Raw genomic sequence first — 18,813 nt, 5'->3', positions numbered from 1 at the left:
AAAAAAAAACTGAGTTACAATTTTGACATTTTTTAGCAATGGAGTTAAAGAGAAAATATTCGGATTTTGAAAAACTATAAAATTCCAACAATTCTCGAACATGATGTTAAAAATAAAATATCATGTCTCGAATCGTGATAATTCCGACTATTTCCATCCATGTTGTTAAAGATAAAATATCTTGACTCTAAAAAACCTTGAAATTGTAATTATTTTTTACCATAGCATTAAAGATAAAATATCATGACTTAGGAAAACATTAAAATCTTGACAATTTTTCAACCATGCAATTAAAACCAAAGATTATGGCGACAAAAAAATCTCTAGTTTTCAAAATATTTCAAGCATGCCATTATGAAAAAAATTATGACAAAAACCTTTAAAAATGAACACCCGAGAGTAATTTATTTTTTAAATGATACAAAAATAAATCAACCATCAAATTGACACACGGTGTAGGTGAACTCAACCCGTTGTAATGAAAACATAAAGATCAACCATGAAATTGATACATTGTGGGGGCTAATTCAATTCATTATAATGAAAATTTTAAAATCAACTATCAAATTGCCCATAATGGGATAAGGTTGTTAGACAAGCATCCACACAAACCTTATAGGAAAAAAATGAAAATAAAAACAAAAATAAAAAAATAAATATATAAAGAAATAAAAATGTAAAATACAAAAGAAAACAAAAATTTAGATACCTAAAAAGGAAAAAAAAAAGTAAAAAATAAATAAAAAAAACACAAAAACTAATACAAAATAATATTTTTTAATGTTGATAACAAGAAGAAAACAATGAAAAAAATTCAAACAATAATAAAAAGAAAGAAAAATTTAAATATTGAAAAAAAATAAAAACAATAACAAAAACACACAAAAAAAAGAAAAAAAAAATAATAATAATAATAATAATAATATTCTTTTTTTAATAATAATGAGAAATAAAGCATAAAAAAAACTCTAAAACATGACCAAAAAATAAAAATAAAAAATAAAGAGAGAGACAAAAAAACCTTTAAAAAATGTAAAAAATAACATAAAATTAGCTTATAAATATAAAAAATTAGATAAAAAAAAAAAAAACAAAACAAAAACAAAGATCATAAAATAAGCATAAAATAAGTTAAAAAAAAAAAAAAAAAAAAAAAAAACATAATTTAACCAAAAAAAATAAATTAAACAAATAAAAATATTTTTTTTTAATAAAAAAACATTTAAAAAAAAACGTATTTTTTTAAATAAAAGAAAATACATAACTACAAAATTAAATTGAATTAAAAAAAAAATCAAAATTCAAAAATCAAAACAAGACAATTAAAAAATAAAATAAAATAAACAATTAAAATAAAATAAAACAATTAAAATAACTAAATTTAATATATATATATATATATATATATATATATATATATATATATATATATATATATATATAGCCACCCATCGGTGGGGTTGGCCGCAGGTATGGGCGAGGAGGCGGCTGCAAGTAGCCCACCGCCCCACCCACGACTGCAACCAACCCCGCCTACGACTGCGACCAACCCCGCACGGGGGTTGGAATCGGCCTGCCAGCCCCAGGGCGGGGTTGGCCGCAACGGTGAGCGGGGAAGCAGGTTGCGTGCCACCGTCTCCCCGCCCGCGCCCACAGCCAATCCCACTAATGAGTATGTTATCTCAAAATCAGGCCCTGGAAGGCTGCAGACCAGGAAGACTTCAAGTAACTGTTTCAAACCAATCTTTTAGCTAAGGCTTAGCCTCCTTAGCCTGAGAGGGCTCTCTCAAAGGATTAAAGGTTTTTTATTATGATCAAGATGGCTAACTCTTTGTGAAACAAATAAAAATGAAAATGGTGGAAACAAAATTAACAAGTATCCATTGGGCTTATGGAGTCATATGTGATTTAGTATTAACAGTAGGATGGCTTTGCATAAAAGTCAAGGCATTCAGGTTTCAATATAAGTAGGGCACACCAAACACAAAGAAGACAGTTTACGAGTATGTGAAGGAAATTAGAACACTACAAGTGATTTCTAAGTAATCAAATACTCATAACACTATGGAAAACATGAAAAGACAACAAATGAAACTCATACATTGAACTCTCTATGATTCTTGAGAAGCAATAAGCCAGTACTGTATTACTAAAAAAAAACAGAGTCTTTACATAAGCCAAATATCAGAGCTTTTTTACATAAATTTCCAACCCTTATTACATTTCCCTTTCTTCTATATATAGAGTTCTTCTACTTGACTGAGATTCCTCCTCAAACATGAGGGGAACTTGAAATCTACTTCTACTAACACCTGTTCAACTTTTAACTGCCTATTAAATGTAACAAACTGCAACTAGACTTTCTAGAGATCTAAATCAAGTAGGAGTCTAACTCCATATTATGCTAATAATAGCCTTAATTACAATCATTCTCGTTCTTTGACATCTGGTCCCTTTTTAGTTTGGCTGTGGTGGATGTTCAAAGCTCCATGCTGGTCTTCAATGTCACATCTTCTCCATTTCCCCTGAAACATAGGAAACTACCCCTGTTTATCGGCCTTTGGTTTGCCTCAAAAATGTTCGAATCCAAAGAACCATGCCCTTTATCTTTGATTATCCAAAATATAACAGATTGCCACGTCTTTGATGTGCTGTCAACCTCTTTCATGTGTGAAGGAAAAATCTCTTCCAAGCTGTCTGACATATCTTGGACTGTAGTAAATGTGCTCACTTTATGACAAAAAGTTTAGAGTTAGATTCGAATACATGTTTCCTCCAGCTATGTTGACCTTGTTGAAAGTTGATAGTTTTAGATGATCCCTTGAAGATATTCCCTTTTCAGAATTTCCGCTTGTATTTCAAAATCGGTTGACTGAGATTAGATTGTGTAGCTTCAGTAGTTTCGTAGCGCACTACGAAACTGCTGTGTTATTCCAAAAAACACAGTTTCAACCAAAATTTTTCCATTTTGAGCCTTTTGCTATTTAAACATTCTTTCAACTGCTCCAAGGCCTTTCAAAACTGAATGGAAATGTATGATTCTTCAAGAAAGGTTATACCAAGCAAAACCATCAAAATTTGAAACATAGCCTTACTTGAAGTGAGATTTCTTTAAGGAGATTCCTTCAGCTAGCTTAACTGTATCTTTAAGTCTTCAATTTGTTTCTTCATGACCTTGATCCCAAATCTGAGGTTTGTATTGACCTTTCTGATAAATTGAATTGCAGGAACAATCCAGCTACGGAATTGAACACTAAAATCAACCACCTCGGGAATTTGAAATGTTTGGTCCTCCCACCGAGCTTGCATTTGGTTAAAATAAGCCTCCTTAACTGCAAATTTCCTGGCAGCTTTCTTCAGTCTAGCAATTTCAAAGTTGGCCAATTCCAATCTCCTTTTCAAGTCTTCCACACTATCTTCTTCTTGAATGGCAACTGTTTTTCCTTTATCCTTTCTTTCATGAGGCTGTGTCACCTCCCTTGTTTCATCTGCTCTTGGCGGTACCTCCTGTATTTGTTTAAACTTCCTCGTTATGTGTCTCCTGGGCTTAAAGACAAATTGATCAACTTGATCATCAAACTTGAGTTTCTTCGCGGCTTTAACTCTCTTATCCTTGTCTTTTCCTGACTCTTTCAAATCTTCTTGAACTAGTGGTGATTCTTCAATGTCAATGGCTTGCAATAAGTCATTTAATTCTCCCTTTGAAACATGGCTTTCTTCAATAATCATTGATTTGCCTTTCTCTTTAGCTACCTGGCTCCTAGTTCTTCTTCTTTGAACTCCTTCACCTGTGCTTGATTCATGTGCACTTTCTTTAACCTGACTTTTCTCTTTAAAGGACTATTGGGGTGTATCCTGGATAGTCAGTGGCCTGGTGGATTCTCTTACTTGTTTCCTTGCCTTTAACTTTGAAAAACTCTTGGATCTTATTTCTGCTTGATGACCAGTTGTTGTTGGAAGATCTTTTGCAGCTTGAGGGCTGAGACCGGTCTCGTTCTTGAAACCAGACATGAAAATGAATGTGTGTCAGTCCCTACCTACCCTTTGAAGTTCATGTAGAACAATCAACTTAACCAAGCCATGGTGGAAGAATGAAGTCTCACAGGCTTCTTTCCTTAGCTACACCTTATCACACATTTTGCTTAAGCTGCGGAATAATTAAAAAGGTAGATCAATAGATGTCATTCCTATGAAATGCAACAAAATTTTAAAATGATATGAATACACCTTGTTATATCTCCCTTCACAGGTAAGATACTTCTGTATACAGGTAAGCAAATGGGCATATGATTATTTGGCATAACTTCTAGGAACAAACTTGTTTAAATCTGAGTTAATGAACTCCTGCTTTAGAAATTCTTTGCATGGGGTCATATCAAATTTGAAATTCTTGAACCAACTTTCTTGCCCTCTTGGAATCTCCGTAACTGTGGATATTATGTTTGGTGAGACCTGCAATTCTAACATACCAACCTTTGAGTTTAGTCCTGTGAAATTCAAGGAAAATTCCTTGGTGACTTGTGCATGACCTCCCTAGAGTTTCTTGCAAAAATTCCAACATCCAGCTTGTTTAAATGCATGCTCGACTTCTCTATTCTTCAAGGTTATGTCTAAACCTTCAGGTTCGTTTCTCAAACATCTGCCTGATCTATGGTCTTTTCTTTATGTCGATCCCTCCATGAAGGTTTCAAACACTGTCGCTGCTCAAACTTCAATCTCTGCCTTGCCTAAATGGCTGCCTCGCTTGATAACTGTCTCGCTTGATAACAATGTATTCAAATTGAAAACTTGCAAGCTTGTTCCTCATGCAACGAATACAATCATCATTAAGACTATGAATACCTCACTTTTCTTGGAACTTGTAATCTGTGTGTACCAATGTACCTAGCGGCTGTAATGATGGAGATAAGCAGTTGGACATGATATGTGGAGTGCATAAACTGACAATGAATGACGCAACTATAACTTAACTTGATAGATTTGACAGTTAGGAAAGATTCGTTGCGGAATGCATGAATCTCCGATTTCGTAGCGCAGTCAGTGTAAATTTTGAATTATGCGCTACGAAATCACCTAAAACATATCATGCTGCAGAATCACCTAAAACCTGTTGTGCTACAAAACTGCTAAAAAGGATTTATGCACTGCGAAAACACTTCAAAATGGTTACATGCGCTACGAAATCACCTAAAGGGCTTTGTGGCACATAGTAACTTTTAAACCAAACTGACACATGGCTATGAGACCCGTGATGAATGAGAATGACCAGTGATAAATGAGAATGCATACTTGACTCAAGACCCCTAAGACTCAGACTCTAAGGAAAACAAAAATCAAACTTAGACTAGCACCGACCTTTATCATCAAACTAGTATGAGAAATTTTGGCATTAGAATTCTTAAGTGATAACATAGTGGACGCAAATTTTTTAAATTTCTTTTTATTATTTTTTTTTTTTAACTTCTATTTTTAAATTGTTTTTTAACTTCTTTTTGCTTTAATTTTTTTTTTTAATATTTATATTTTATATCTTATTTTTTTAATTGTTTGGTTTTGATTTGTTTTTTTTTTTAATTTAAATATTTTTATTCTTTTAATTTTATTTTTAATTTTTTTGTATTTTCAAATTTTCATTTTTTTTCCATTTTTTGTTTTAATTTTTATTTTATTTTAATTTTGTAATTTTTATGATTTTTTTTTAGTTTTTTAATTTAAATTTTTTTAATTTACATTTTTTATTTTTATTTTAAATATTTAATTATTTTTTCAATTTTTTTTTTTAGGTTTATTATTATTATTATTATGTGGTTGTATTTTATTTTTATTTTTAACTTAAAAAAATCGTTATGTATGTATTTTTTTTAATATTCATTTTCTTAAATTTTATGTTTTTTTGAAATATTTTCTTTTTTTATTTATTTTTAAATATTTTTATTTATTTTTTTATTTTTACAATTTAATTTTGATTTACTTTCATATTTTTATGGGTGTTTATATATATATATATATATATATATATTGTTTTATTATTTGAGTTTATTTGGTCATGTTTTAATTTTTAATTTTTTTTTACCAACATGAAAATCACAAACATTTAAAAAAAAATCCACACTTAATACATTAGAAAATTTAAAGTGTAAAAAATAAGCCCTCTAAACAGCATCAACCCTTTTCAAAATCAAGATGAAAATCACTCACATTTAGAAAAAGTGTTCATACTTGATACATAAAAAAAAATTAAAGTGTCAAAAATAAACTCTTTAAAAAAATGTTTTGATGCTCCATCAACACTTTTCAAAATCAAGATGAAAATCACTAACGTTTTAAAAAAAAATGTTCATACTTGATACATAAGAAAATTTAAAGTGCTAAAAATATGCTTAAAAAAAAGTGAATTCTAGCATCACCACCTTTCAAAATCGGGTGATTTTTTGCTACCTCAAAAAAAAAGCGTACCAGTTCATTTTCTCATTTGATTAGTAACTATGTTTGAGCTCAACCCAACATGAAATGGAGAGATTCAATCTCACAAAACTACAAGTTTCGACCTATTTTAATGGTTGAACTCACACTCTCTTGGACAATAACTCCTAGTTGTAACTCAACCCTTATAAATACTAATTTCGACCCCTCTTTGGCAACAAGATTCGGTCCCAACAAATGATTATGGCATGGCACCCATAGAGACTATAACTCATCATATAAATGATCAACAATTGAAAGATAAGAAGGGAACTCAACCACGCTATTAAATAAAGAGAACTCGGCCCTTGAGGATGATTGATTCGACCTCTTAATGCAAAATAACTTAGGCCTCTTAAAAACCCTAGAACTTGGCCAAATAGGTGTAAAATATTTAGTCAAATTTTATACCAAGAATTTCAAAAAAATTTCAAACCTTCGTTGATGACTTTTAACAAACAATTAGTGTACATAACTTTCGTCAAACATATAGCAGACAAACTCAAACACTTGTAACACCAAGGAATATAAGAGGAAAATCAGAATTCTATTAATTCACTCGAGAGAGTTACAATGAAATACCATTCAAGAACCTGAATACAACAACTAAACTAATAAGAAGAATTGAGCTCCAATGGATAATATTACAATTCCCTGAAGATAATAACTAATCCTTCCCAAACACTAAGTATCTCATCCTCTAATCAACCCCACATATTATGAATAAGTGCTTAGAAATTCGGCCTTCAAGGATGTGTTACTCAACCACTTTAGAAGGAAGATATTAGCCTATAAATAGTGAGTATCATACTCAAGAATAACCCCTATAAATAGCGATTTGAACCATTGCAACAATTATTCTTTAGCAAATAAATTAATAATTTAAACCCAAAACTTAGTTGCTCCTTTATTCTTCCGGAGCAATATGACAAATTTTGATTTTAACCCACAATTGGCCAAAATCATGCTCTAATACCACTATAATCATGCTATGATAAGACTGTAATACCCCACCTGAATTTCTTCCTTAAATTATGGGGAATTTGCTTTATAAAATTTATGTCATTAATTTTTAAACAAAACCCACGAAGATTAATATGCTCCAACAAATAAAACCCAAAACAAGACAATCATAAAATATTTGGCAAAATACAAATTGAAACATATTTAGTGAATCCCATATTTTATTATATTTAGGCCGATAGGCCTTCCTTTCAAAGGGACTTTCATCGTCCTTTTGATTCTCACGCTGACACCTAGCGGACTGGGCAATTTGCTTAGTATTTGTTCAGGCTTGATTCTCATGTTGAAACCTGGTCGATCGCCTCTTCTCACTCCATCATTTCAATTCCCTCTGCAACGACTTCATTCGAATAAGCAGCATGAATTCCCGTAATTTTTCCGATGTTTTCGTTGTGGCTAAGGGGAGTGGGCAGCGGTGGACAGTGGAAAGGGATATGGCACAGTTGGAACAATGCAATACCCCTGAAAGCGATCGGCATACCGTTATTAAATTGGAGGGTAAACACCATTTTCTTTGGCACGACCATTGTCCTGTTCTTGATTATGCCAGAGTCTTTGAATGCCTCGTTCTTGTTGATAATTTGTCCACCGAAGTCTCCAGAGTTGTATCCAAGTAAAGAGCTTAAGCTCTCGAACTGGAATTGATCAGAATAAAATCAGAATGAGCCCATTCATATTTCAACCCAAATATGTGGCGGTTCATATGAGAATTGAGAAAGACTAAATGATCCATTGCAAGAAGCTTGAGATGAGGTCCAGAGCTAGAAATGGCAAGGACTTGAAAATTTGCAGTAGTAAGGAGGAAATAATGAAGAGGGTTGCTCACATTCTTGGACTGGAGAAGCCATTTGTTGTTTATCTGGCTGTTGCCGACGATCTTTTAGAGGACAGGGTGCTGTTAGAGGGATGGAGTGACTTCTTAGCCCCTTACGAAAAGAAGAAACTGGGTGTGTTGGATATCTACTCAAAGTATCCCTATCTCATTCAATCTGCAATTGATTATGAAGTATGCCTGGCCTTCATCCTTCAGTGACGGGCGGAACATGGGCTTCATTTCTGTTATGGGCGGAGGGTTATTATGGGCGGAGAGCTTGAGAACCCTCGTCTTCATTGTTACAAGTACAGGCTATCCTGATAGTTTACGTTGTTACAGGTAAACGCTATGCTGATATCTCCTTCATTATCAGAGGTAAACGCTATGCTGATATCTCCTTCACTATCAGAAGATATGTTAATCTATTTTGTATATATTTATGGTGAAAAATCCTTCTAGACTGATGCTCGTTCTTAGAGATGGGAAACATGGTCAGGCAAGTAGTCCCTCCTCGCACTCGAAATGTACTTGGAATAACTTACTACTTATCGATGGATGGAGTTCCAATTGCTTGCTTGAATTAGACTCTGATAAAATTACAGAATATTTAGACAAGCACTATGCCGAGAATACCCTAAAAACCCCTCTGGAATTCAGGGAGGTTGGGAGTAAAATCTTTCCGATATTTACAAATTGGCTACAAAGCAAGGAACTCGGCAGCTCCTGTAGAGATGAATTTGTGGGGGAGCTCATAGGGTTTGATCGCTAATTGTAGAACCATGTGAGTCTGGTTTCCTTTCCTCTGTTCAATGCTTAGTTGTTCGTTCATTATTAATAATTTTTTTGTAATGCTTACTTGTTCTTTAATTAGAATAATCTAATTCGACGAATGAGACCCCTGGTGGTGTTGTTGACTCGTCACCAAGTTAACTCAGCCCGTTTTATCAGCCAAGCCAGATTTGGTTCATGGGCCAAGCTTAGGGCGCTATGGCCACTAGAGTTTGAACCTGGGTCTTTAGTGTTGTTAATCACTAGATCACAGTTTGATGGACATAGTTTTCGACCAAAGTAGCAAGATTTGATTGTATTGTCGTTTGTTGAATGGAAATTCGGCAGTCTTACAAAATTTGGTGAATTTTCTATAGTACGAACATGGTATGATCAATGCAGTTTTTTATTGCCCTTGCTAATATACTTCATGTCTTTGATACCCAGATTGACCTATAAACCCCACAAAAACATGAAAACCCTGAAAATATTAAGCAAAAAAACTTTAAAAAGATCTATAAATATAAAATAAATAGTGAAATTTTCAAGAAACGAATTATTTTTCTTATTTACTCTGTTCCTGAGTTTGAAATTCCTCCAAAATTTGGAACAAAATTCATATTTTTCGTATCTATACTTCCATATTGGGGATTGTATAAGATTTTTTTGTTACATATTTTGTCCGTATTGGGTCGTGTTTGGATTCGAATCTTGCTATGATGCCTTTGACTGATAGAGTTTGTCTTGGAAAAAGATCAGTATTTTATCTTTGGGTGAATTTTTTTTGTATTTGTTTTAGTTTCTATAATTTCTCATTCTCAATTCTGACCTTGCCAAACCATTTGCAGAGTCGAGTCTAGCTACTTTTCTTCAAGCTATGATCGAGTTGTGCAATTTTTTCTTAATAATGCTTCAAATGGTAATTGGAAATATGCCTACTGAAATTTGTGGAGTTAGTGTTTGGTTTCACTTGTTAAGGGTTTGGTTTGTGAAAATTCTATTGCTTGCAACTTACATTCATGTAATGCACGAGTAATGATCCTTGAGGAGGTTTTTTTCTGAACCACCTTGTGGTGTCAATTTGTGTTTTTGTATTCTAACCAACGAGCTACAATTTCTTAGTTTGATTCTTGTTGATTCTCACTATGCATGCAATGGTCCCTAGCCATCACAACCATTGAACGATGTATAAAGCTTTGTCATCAGTTTTATTCATGCAATGCACCTTCATAAACTTTCTTTTCTGAACCATATTGTGGCACCAATTTTGTGAACCTGCATATATTAACCAACCAGAGGCTGACAGTTATTAGTTTGATCCTTGTTGACTTTTTACCATGCATGCAGTGGTCCTTAGCCATCATTGCCATTTAAAGATGTATGCAGTTTTGGAATTGGTTTTTGATTGTTTTGATCATTTGCGAAAACTGCGTTTTATATTACAGAATGACCAAAAATACATCAATATTTTGCTCACCTGCACAGTTTGGACTAGATTGTTTCCCCTGTAAATAACATATTTACCATGTTTTATAAAATGAATGAGTCAGAGCAGAGCAAGCAAACTGGTATCTAAGGTTTTCATAGTCAGGTAGTTGTAGCCATTTATATTGATTGATTGCACAATCCATATTTGGATTATATTCACATTAGTTATGCAGTCTGAAGCTTCTATAAAACCATGACAATAACCCTAAGCTTAACATGATTTGTGCCTAACAGTGCTTCGTGGCTTTTTCTTTTCTGCTTCTTAAACAAGTTATTATCCTGGTAAGAAAGAGGAAAATAAAAGAAATGTTGCCATATAAACTTCACTTAAGAATCTTCGTGTGATCACAAGGGTCAAGCAACCTATCAGGGGTTTTCATTTCCAGAGAAAACACAAAATAGCAATGAAATAGACTAAAGGCACAACTGACGTTGGACTTGAAGAAGATGGACAGTTTGGCAGTAGTGAACCTCAACTAATTGCATTCATATTCCTCCCTTCTATGAGTGAACTAAGTATAAGTTTATCAAATCACATATTGTGAATAATAAATTCCCCAGTTTTGTAAATGATATGTATCTTTTTACATAATCATCTTATGTCAAAAATGTAAAGAGAAAACAGTTTATATATGTGTGTGCGAAACAATTAACTATTTTGCAACGAAGAGGAAGCACAATAATATTTCATTGCCCCTGATTGTTTATTTTATTGAAATAGAACACCAAGGACATTGTCCATGACATTGATGCCGGAGTTGGCTAGGGCAATCCCTCTTTTGGAAAGATTCCAGGTATTATCATATTCTGATGTTCCGAAAAGAATTTATTTTGCAAAGTAGTCGAAGAATTTTAAACAATAGCAGGGAGAGATTATTTTGTTAGATTCAATGAACAAGGTGATGCATAATATTAAATATTTTTGTTGAATGACCTCAGTATCACACTTGACATTGATGTTCCAAGCATTTCCTTATTTTGTATCTGTTGAGATTCATTGCAATTTGAATTTAGCAGTTTAGGTGACTTGGATCCCTGGTTTGTGTGTTTTGCTATGTTTTTTCCGAAGAAAAAAGCCAACTTTTTATTAAGCAAAATAAAAAGTTACATACTGTGTGCCACTTGCAGTCCAGATGCAAGATTGTTCTGCTGAAGAAAACACAAAAATCACAGTCCTTTTTGACTGTTTGTAGAAGGTTCATATATCTGACATTCCTCTATTATGGTCATATATATTACTGTTTGTTCTTCCTCCTTAAACGAGTCTTTGAACACTAGACATATATAAATTTTTGCAGTTTTTAGGTCTCCTTCAGAGAAAGAAAACAGCCTCTTACAAATATGTTAACAGTTCTTCAGACGTGCTAATATGTTCAGTAAGAAAAGGAAAATTTACTTGAGTTCTGACATATAAAACTGAAAACAAAATAAAATGTGAAACAGATAACGGAAACTGAAATGACGGACATATCCATGACCAAAAGGCGAAAAGAGAGAGGATGCCGCTATCACTGAGACTGTTCGAAAGGAGGATCTGTCGAACTGATGGTCTGCCCCTGCCTGTATTCAGTTATTGTCCAGCTTCCCAAAACTTGTTGTACACCAGCCTTAGAAAACCTGTCGGCATCCTCGTTTCTGTCCCTGTATACATGGCATATGATGAAGAAGTTAAAAGATGATTTTAAGCGCTGTATTTCCTCAAGAATAATCTTCAATATTTGATTTTGACATGCAGCATTTTAGCGTGTTTTGCTATGTTAGGTTGAAGGGTTCATTAGATCCATGCAAAAGCAAATGCAGTCTGGGAAAACGTGGGTTTTTCTCAAAGAGGTCTGTGGTACCACAGGGTCGAGAGAAATTCACGTTGGAGGACATGCTCTGCTTTCAAAGAGTAAGGATATGTATCTATTTTCTATGATTTGCAAATCTGCATCACTTGTAGCAACTTCTACGATCGTTTAAATTCTAAAGAGATATGCATGTGTGTAACTTTCATTTGTCAGTAAGATATCTTCAGAATAACATGTTGCATGTTTATTGAATATTTTCTAACTCTTTTGTGGCGTGCGAAATTTAACTTACCAGAGAAAATCGCCAATGTTCCCAACTAAGCAAGATTCTCAATTTATATCCGTAGACCACACTTAGCTTTTACCACTGCTTAAATGTGGACGATTTGTCTGTAAAGGAATAGTGATGGATATATGAAACTAAAACTTATTTATGTATGAAGTGTGTATACAGATGAGATGAATATTCTCAATCCGAATCTGGAAAAAGTTGCCCACCCGTGTTACCGCGGGTTGTCAATAAAGTGTCTTACTCGTGAAGATAATAAAGATCCTCACTTATGCTACTCGCTTACGCTACGATGACATATCGTTGTCTTAATGAAATTGGTGTTTCATTGATTTGAGGGTCTCCCATTATAACATGCAATTCAGAATTTGTGATTATTTCATACTCTCAGTTTGAATATTTGTGATTATTTCATCCTTCAGTTATGGGCGGAACTCGTCATGGTGTTCATTTCTATTATGGGCGGAATACATATGATATATGAAATATATATATGTATAAATGCATTCTTTTACCATTTTTCCAATTTCCATATTATTTTTCTAATTTAAAAACAACACTATGAGACTCGAAAATGTAGAAAAGCTATTCCCCTCAAATGTATCAGCCTGCAGGCATACTTCATAATCAATTGCAGAGGACCCAATTTGCTTAGTATTTGTTCATGCTTGATTCTCATGCTGACACCTGGTCGATCGCCTCTTCTCGCTCCATCATTTCAATTCCCTCTGCACCGACTTCGTTCGCATAAGCAGCATGAATTCTGTAATTTTTCCGATGTTTTCGTTGTGGCTAAGGGGAGTGGGCGGCGATGGACAGTGGAAAGGGATATGGCATAACTAGAGCAATACAATACCCCTGAAAGCGATCGACATACCATTATTAAATTGGAGGGTAAACACCCTTTTCTTTGGCACGACCATTGGCCTGTTCTTGATTATGCCAGAGTCTTTGAATGCCTCGTTCTTGTTGATAATTTGTCCGCTGAAGTCTCCAGAGTTGTATCCAAGCTAATGAGCTTAAGCTCTCGAACTGGAATTGATCAGAATAAAATCAGAATGAGCCCATTCATATTTCAACCCAAATATGTGGCGGTTCATATGAGAATTGAGAAAGAGTGGATGATCCATTGCAAGGATCTTGAGATGAGGTCCAGAGCTAGAAATGGCAAGGACTTGAAAATTTGCAGTAGTAAGGAGGAAATAATGAAGAGGGTTGCTCACATTCCTGGACTAGAGAAGCCCTCTGTTGTTTATCTGGCTGTTGTCGATGATCTTTTAGAGGACAGGGTGCTATTAGAGGGATGGAGTGACTTCTTAGCCCCTTATGAAAAGAAGAAACTGGGTGTGCTGGATATCTACTCAAAGTATCCCTATCTCATTCAATCTGCAATTGATTATGAAGTATGCTTGCAGGCTGATACATTTGAGGGGAATAGATTTTCTACATTTTCGAGTCTCATAGTGTTGCAGAGGACCATGAGAATGGATAGGGCGCAGGATTGTGAAGGTTCAACTGTGGCTTCTTATGCTTACAACATTGAAGGCCCAGCAGGAGGACCTAAAAGATGGGCAACCAACATGTCGGATTTGAGCCTTGCTGCTATTAGCTATGGATCTAATGAGGTCTCTTGCCAGTGAAAGACTAGAACCAGATTGTTCAATTTTAAGCAGATTCAGGCTTGAATCTCAACAAGGTGATTTTCTGTAACATTATTTTGTAAGCTGTATGCTACAAAGAAATTGCCTGGTCAATACCTCTTGCAGAAGCTACAGTTTATGTGCATTTTGTATGATTCTTCCTCACGATCATGCTCTTCAAATATGATCTAATAGCTTTTTAACAGAGAATGGGAGATTAATGGTGCCTCAATACCAATTGGTGTTGTTCAAAACAAATTGTTATATACTATTGTTAAATTGGGTCTATATTTATTTCAGAATTAATGAAGTTTGTTCTTGAAGATGTTTAGATGTTTGTTCTTAGCGGTTTATGTACATTGCAAACACAGCCGGTATTTAGCCATCTCCATTCCCTCTTATGGTTTTATTGCAAATCTCACGCTCTGTATCTCTGTGTTTTCTCAAATAGATGAATATATAATAAAGAAATAAGAGAATCACAAGTCTGATTGTTGACATTTTTTATTATTACCAAATCTTACATTAGTATTCTACTTTAAACATAGATGTTTGTGTGAGGTCCTGGGCCTCAAATATACTTGACGAAGATGACACAGGCTGGGTTTTTTTGTTTCCTCTACAGTGCAAGATATTCAAGAGGGCAGTCTTTAATCAAATGGCTTGTCATTTGCTACAATTACAAACACAGTTGGTATTTAGCCATAGGAATTCTCCCTGAGGGTGTTGTTGCACATGTCATGTGTTGTACATCTTTGTGTTTTGAACTTGTTATCAGCCATTAATAGTTATATTCACAAATTGATGAATGTAAAGAAATACAAGAAACACGACTCTGGTTCTTGACTTTTCTTTCTTTATACACCAACCCATAGATTTGTATTGAATATAAATGTCTATCTAAATGGATGCTTTCATGGGTTGCATATAGGTAAAAGATGTCAGAGGATTGCGCAGATGATGATGATGATAAATCATCAATCAGTGAGCTACAAAAAGCAATTGAGGAGGAGCTCAATCTGCACAATTCCTTGGCTGAGGTACAATTACATACTATGTTTTGCTGAGTTGTGCTTTTCTCTAAGATCAAATCATTATGTGTAGTTTCTGTTACATAAGCTTCCATATATCTAGTGCGATGCCTTGTATCTGAAGTTAAATGTGACTTTATGAGTTAATTGGTATTTGGATTATGTGCTAGATCAATGTGGTTTCCAGCAGGCAAAACGTTTTTAAACTAATTCCCCTCTCTTTAGGGTCGGTAGTCAGCCAAAAAAACTAATTTGAATTGTATTCCATGCTTAAGACTACTTTAAGAATAGAGATTTGTGTTTTATTTTCGTGTCAACCCTTTCTTTAATATATATCTATATGTGCCCTCTTCCAGGAAGCAATGTTTTAACTTTCGCCCAATTATTAGTAATGAAATTAGTTTTGTGAGTTTAAAAAAAAGGATGTTCTAGACTTGCATGTTTTGTAATGTTATGTTGTTTAATTTGAAAGATGGAATTTTCTCTGAAGCTTAGAGTCTTCATGATTTGGCTTGATAAACGTGACAAAAATTGTTCGCAAAATATTTTTAGATTATTGTCTATGATTATTGTCTGAAACTTACACTCTTCATGTTTTGGCACGATGAAAGTGACAAGAAATTTTTCTAGATTACAGCATGCAAAAGCACATCTGAATGAAAGGGTTTTGCTAGAAGGAAAAAACAAAATTTCATTGAGAGTTTAAGAAAAACTTGATTCCCTTGAGTGTAGTTGGCAACCTTTATTGGATGTTGAGAGTTTTCCCACAGAAACTGGGATCACAAGGAAATTGGGAAAGAGACCATAGCTTCTTCAGCAATCTCCCATCCACCAACCCTCTAATAAATCCAGTGCTCTCATATATGTGTGTGTGTGTTGTGCCATACATGAACTCTTAAGAAATTTCAAAAGCCTTCACCTAATGCAATCCTCCAGGTTTTTCAAGACACCAAAGAAAACTACTTACGATCAGTTTCTTAAACATGGAAATTTTACAACACACTGCTTCCAAAACAGCCATCCAAAAGGTCATTACTATAATAGCTTGATTAGAAATAGATTGAATGAGAAGGTCCAGATGGAGTATTAAATCATCTCCATCCATCTGTTCTGCATCCTCAGTGCTTACTTGGACAATATATCAGCCTTCATATTTATCCCTTGCAGACATGCTGAAAAGATAATGACATGGAATTTTTCCTTGCTTCTCTGATTTCGTCCAATGATGGGCCAGCTGCAAATTTTCCTGATTGAAATTTCCATTTGACCTCTCTGCAATGTGTTTGGAATCTCTTATCACCTGTAGACAATTTAAACCTTTCTCTATTGCTATTTTCAGAATCTACCAAAAAGCATAAAGTTTTGCTCTGTTGTTTGATCCATCTCCTACAGCTCTGCTTTGAAACTGATCTTGTAATTGTCTCTTAAAGTAATGCCTCATGATCCACAATAGCTGGGATTACCTTGACAAGCCTCGTTGAAATAAATCCACAATATTGTTATATATATATATATATATATATATATATATATATATATATATATATATATATATATATATATATATCTGGGAATCTTAGTATTATTTGTTTCTTTTCCTTTAAAGGTGGTTGTGTCCCTTAATATGCATATCTATTCTTGTGTCAAACTTGATTAGTAATAACATATTTGTTTTGAATTATTTTCATTTCTTGCTAGCCAAATAGCTTAAGTCACTGTACAAGGACAGTATGATGCTCACATGTAGTTAATACAGAATGTATTTTGAAAACTAGGATTTAGCTTTGTAGTGCTTGAATCATCATTTCATGTTGGTTTTAATTTGTTAGTAGCTAGATCATTTCTCTTACAATATGATTGTAATATCTTTTGTTTCTCTTCTGTGGGAAATTTTGTACAGGAGTTCAAACAATGTATATAAACAGAAAGATGCAGAAAATGACAGTCAAATTTTGTACTCATAATTATGACAAGAAAGCCCCTGCTGGGTTTGTGAGGAAAGAGAGCTTCAACACCCGTTCTGTCTCCAACCGCCAAGATGATCAGTACGCCACTAACATGTTTAGTGAAGAATTTATGCTATTCTCTTGTAATCTATAGGCCCCCAAAGCTCCTCATAGATGAGAATATTTGCAGGATGTTAATATTGTTGTAAGTTTGTAGTAGTTGTGGAATGACTTAATTTTGTGTTGCTTCTCATCTTCAACAACAAGAGTTTCTGTGGTGAATAAGCAGAATCCATGTCCTGCCTTATGAAGCAGCTCTCCACTCTGATAGCGTTCTTTGTAATGTCTCTGATAAATCCTTTGGACTTCTATTTCATTCTGTAATATGATGGGATTCACTCTACAAGATTAGGGGATTCACTCTACAGAGTCCATGTCATACCTTCTGAATCAGCTTTCCACTTATGCTAATTTTCTCTGTAATGACCCTAATAAATCCTATATAATGAGATTTCATTTTGTAATATGATGGGATTTCACTCTACAAGATTGGTTTCAGTTTTACTTGTATTGTGGTATATGAAATTTCTCAGTTTTACTTGTAATAGGATGGGATTTCATTATGTAATATCATGGGATTTCCCTTTGAAATATTTGCTACTAAATTTTACAATTCCAAATTAATAATCCTATCGGCCTCTCTTTGTACCTTTTGGGACAATTGCTAGTAATATAAAAATCAATATTACATGGTCATACAGATAACTGGAGAATACTTGAGATAAACCATCAACTGCTACAACTGGATCTGGCCTCAAGATATATCTACTACCACTAATGCCCAAATTGAGAATTTGAATGTTCCTCACTCCAATATTCAGGTATGATATCCAACAATATCATTGAAGCTCTGTGAGATTTCTGGGTGAATTCTCCTCAATGGTGGCTTGGGTTTTCATCCAACTCATAATAGGAAACCCAAGGGTTTTCTTCTTGGGGCTTATGAAAGTTGAGAACCATGCTCCCAAAACCTTTCCAAGAAAGTATCACAACTCCAAAATGTCTCAAATGATTTGTTTCCCCTCCTTTTAGAGATCTAATCGATCCTTCTCCATCCTTATAGAAGCATTCTATTTTATTATTTTATCTTCATTTTAAACAATTCTCCCTTTTAATTTATCTAAGCGACTTTTATTTTATTTTATTTAAGTCACTTTTCCACTTTTGGCCTTTTAAAGCATTTTCCCATTTTTTTTCTTATTTAATTAGTGATTAATTAAAGTCACTTTTAATATAGGAAAATGGTAAATACGCCCCCATGATCTCTTTGGCCACTAAAAGTCACTTTTTACCATCCCATCTTGTAGATCTATTTATTTTGGTTCCAACGAGCTATTATGCTAAGATGTTTCATCAAATATTCCTCCTGAAATGACTCTTTAAGCATATTTAATTAACATATACTGAATAACAACCATTTTTTACGAGAATTGTCATAATGCAATGAAACCAAGAATAATGTGTGTGGCATTCACCCTGGTGATGAATTATGCCAAGTGAAC

The 18,813-nt window shown here is 33.9% G+C and overlaps 1 pseudogene; it reads left to right on the top strand.

Annotated features, from left to right (window-relative positions):
* The first annotated feature begins 1,472 nt into the window (after nucleotides 1–1,472).
* LOC149234722 (O-fucosyltransferase 23 pseudogene) lies at nucleotides 1,473–14,605 on the top strand (annotated as a pseudogene).
* The last annotated feature ends 4,208 nt before the right edge of the window (nucleotides 14,606–18,813 follow it).

Source organism: Pinus tabuliformis, chromosome 8 (assembly GCF_031772625.1).
Source record: "Pinus tabuliformis cultivar Carrire ecotype Pingquan chromosome 8, CPIR1, whole genome shotgun sequence".
Classification (NCBI taxonomy): domain Eukaryota; kingdom Viridiplantae; phylum Streptophyta; class Pinopsida; order Pinales; family Pinaceae; genus Pinus; species Pinus tabuliformis.
The sequence above is the reverse complement of the archived record's forward strand: the minus strand, read 5'-3'. Positions and strand labels throughout refer to the sequence as shown.